Genomic DNA, 3,672 nt, shown 5'->3' on the forward strand with positions numbered 1-3,672 from the left:
TCCGAAGTACAAATTGTTGCTCCCCCATTCTTGGTAGAGAATTTAATATTCTCGGTACGAGCAGGAGATTTTTGAAGCCTAGTTACACACTTTTGTTTTCGACGAAACGCGATCGTTCGGGTGGATAAAGACGTCCTTTCGCAGCGGACACAATCCTTCACAACGGACATGACACTTCAATCAAGACTCTTCAACATCTATAAATAAAGAGTTTATGGAGAGTTGAAAGATATAATGTTATGTGTGTAGAAGAAAGAGATTAGTGTAGAATTTATGCAGAAATTCCGAGTCAAGTGATTCAGAAGTTAGATTTAGATTCTGTTCAAAAGCAATATGATGTACACACATTGTTTACTAAATAATAACAAACTCAGTAGTGTTTAGACATTGTTCCAGTTTAGTTTTCATTTTGGTAGTAGACCGACCCATTCTCTATTATGAAGATTCAACGAGAAGATTGAGTAGAGGATTCGCCCCTGAGCTTGACAAACTCTAACGAAACCCAAGGAAAGGATTGACAACCCGTTCACTTGCACGCCGTCGAAGAATTCAATGCTCCATGTTCTCTGTAAACTTGTATCAATTTATATTTCATCTAATAAAGTCCGTTCTATTCGATAAATTTTTATGCAGCACTTATGGTAACCAATCCACTAAAGTGACTGCTGGTGTTTTCATTAAAACGTATTTAATCCAAAATCTTTACAAGGAAACTTTGTTGAACACTTAGGCAAATTATTATCTCGAAAGAGTTTTAATTTGATTAAGGGCAACTATCCCGAAAGGGTTTTGTCATGTTCAAAGCCAATTAATTAGAGGTTCCGTCATTTATTTCATCTTTATAATTCATACAAAGTTTAAAGTTGTTTTCTTTGCTTAATGCAAACAAATATACTTGTTTACTTTTCTAAAGTACTAAAACATTCCTGTTTTGCATATTCATTTTTAAATCAGAATATTTTCTAACATCTTCATATTCTAATCTAATTCTCATTCTAGCAATTTCAAAACCAAAACCGATTAAACGATTTTTCATATTTCAAACCTTAAAGTAAATTTAACCGATTATAAATAAGTTTTTGTTGAAAAACGTTCCCTGTGGGATCGATATCTTTTATTACTACAAGCGTATACCGTGCACTTGCGGAAATCGCTCAACAAGTTTTTGGCGCCGTTGCCGGGGAACGCCAAAATTTTTGACAAAAATTTAAATTTTTCGTGTTTTATTACGAATCTAGGTTTATTCATATTTATTCAAACTTTTACATTTTATTTATTTTCAATTACTAACATATTTATTTTTCAAGTTCTGTTTTGTAGGTAGTTTCGGTTCGTGCGAAATTTCAAGTTCATGCGCAGTTCTCGAAGTTCAGGCACGTCACCAGATCCTATTGACCCAGAAATTGAAAGAACTCTTAAAAAGAACAAGAAAGAAAAGAAAAAGAAAAACAAAACCCCAATAAAAACTAAAATTACCGAGCCAGAAGTTATGGCCACACTTATGGATTACACTAGGCCAGGAGTGGCCGGTGTAACAAACAGTATAGTTAGACCCCAAATTAATGCACATCATTTTGAAATTAAGCATGCGTTGCTTAATATGTTGCAAAATAATGTAACGTTTTACGGGTTACCTAACGAAAATCCTAATACCCATTTGACAAATTTCTTAGAAATTTGTGACACTTTTAAAATTACTGATGTAACTGCAGAAGCAATCAAACTTCGCCTTTTTCCTTTTACTTTGAAGGATCGAGTCAAAGAATGGTTAACTTCTATGCCAGCCGCATCAATTGAGACTTGGGAGCAATTAGCCCAAGCATTTTTATCAAAAAATTTTCCTTTAGCAAAAACCGCAAGAGTCATTAAAGAGTTAACATCTTTTTCTCAAAATGATAATGAAACTCTTTATGAGGCTTGGGAACGTTTTAAAGAACTTCAACGTTTATGCCCACACCACCAATTGCCCGCTGAACTTTTAATGCAAACATTTTATAATGGACTAAATCCTACAACTAGAGGTTCATTGGACGCTATGTCTGGAGGGTTATTCATGAAGAAAACATCTGCCCAAGCAAGAGAACTTTTGGAGAATGGCAATCAACAGCAGTATGTGGCCCGCGGAACGTGGAAACGTACCATCAGCGAAACCATCATCCTCAACTACGTCATCAGTTAAAGGTATAATGAATCTTGATCCAGTAGCGATGTTGCAAGCCCAATTTTCTGCCTTATCGCACAAAATTGATAGGTTTATGGCACCGTGTGATTCTAATGGTAAGCCAATCCAAACGGATGTGGATTATGAAGGTATGAATGAAATTGAACAGGTAAATTTTGTCCAAGGGCAAAACCAAAATAATAACCCTTATTCCAATACATATAATCCTGGATGGAGAAATCATCCTAACTTTAAATGGAGAGATAATAATAATGCTAATGCTAATCAAAATCGTACTACTAATTATCAAAATCAATCCAGAGACACGATTAGCACTTTATCTTTTAAAATCGACAAATTTATTGATGCTATGAGCGGAAAAATAAGTAATCACGACGATGGTTTTAAACGGATCGAGAATAAATTCGATCAGCTTATTAAAAACCAATCATCCAGCATCCATAATTTGGAGATTCAAATTGGACAACTCGGTAAATCAATTCCATCCCGCAAAGAGGGAAGTCTTCCAAGCCATATGGAAGAAAATCCGAAAGAGCATGTTAAGGCTATCACTATTCGTTCAGGGAAAAATTACTTAGGCCCGGAAATGCCCGGAAATTCGACCTTACCTGGAACTGATTTACCGAAGCCCAAAGAAGATACATTAAAACAAAAAGATGCACCGATTGACTCTAGTACAAAAACTTTTGTATCCAAACCACCTTTTCCACACAAAGTCCGCAATAAGGACTATGATAAACAACTTTTCACATTTTTAGACAAACTTAAGAATTTGCATATTAATTTAACGTTTATGGATGCGATTACGCAAGTTCCCAATTATGGTAAATTCCTCAAAGATTTAATTTCAAAGAAAATCAGCTGGGAAGGAATTTCATCCATTTCGCTAACTGAAGATTACAGTTCGATTGTGTCAAGTAATTTGCCCACAAAACTCAAGGATCCCGGATGTTTTACCATTCTATGTAAATTGGGAGATATTGAATTCCCAAGTTGTCTTTGTGATTTAGGAGCAAGCATTAACTTGATGCCATTATCTATTTTTAATAAGTTAGGCTTAGAAGAAGACATCAAACGTACCAATATGGTTTTGCAATTAGCGGATCAAACCACTAAAAGACCATACGGTATAATTGAGGATGTTTTAGTTAAAGTTGACAAATTTATTTTTCCTACCGATTTCGTTATTTTAGATTTTGCTTATGATGTAAATTGTCCGTTAATCTTTGGTAGACCGTTCATGAACACGGGACGTGCTCTAGTTGATGTGTCAGAAGGGAAAGTAGTTTTACGAATAGGAGATGATAAGATTGAGTTTGATATGAATCAAGCGATGAAATACCCTATGGAGGATTTCGCTTGTATGAAACTTGATTTAATTGAAGAATGTGTAAATGACATTGTTCAAAAAGAAGAAATAATAGAACCTATAATGAGTGAGGAACTAGAAGATAAGGACCCAGAACCTTTGATTCGAGAAGATGGACCAG

At 34.9% G+C, this 3,672-nt stretch overlaps 1 non-coding gene across 1 annotated transcript; it reads right to left on the reverse strand.

The window, feature by feature from the left end:
• Positions 1-1,858: 1,858 nt before the first annotated feature.
• Positions 1,859-1,965, reverse strand: LOC136231483 (small nucleolar RNA R71). The gene has a single exon (XR_010689862.1). It is a non-coding gene; the product is annotated as a small nucleolar RNA R71 (small nucleolar RNA).
• Between the last annotated feature and the right edge of the window lie 1,707 nt (positions 1,966-3,672).

The sequence above is a fragment of the Euphorbia lathyris genome, chromosome 5, assembly GCF_963576675.1.
Source record: "Euphorbia lathyris chromosome 5, ddEupLath1.1, whole genome shotgun sequence".
In the NCBI taxonomy this organism is placed as follows: Eukaryota; Viridiplantae; Streptophyta; class Magnoliopsida; order Malpighiales; family Euphorbiaceae; genus Euphorbia; species Euphorbia lathyris.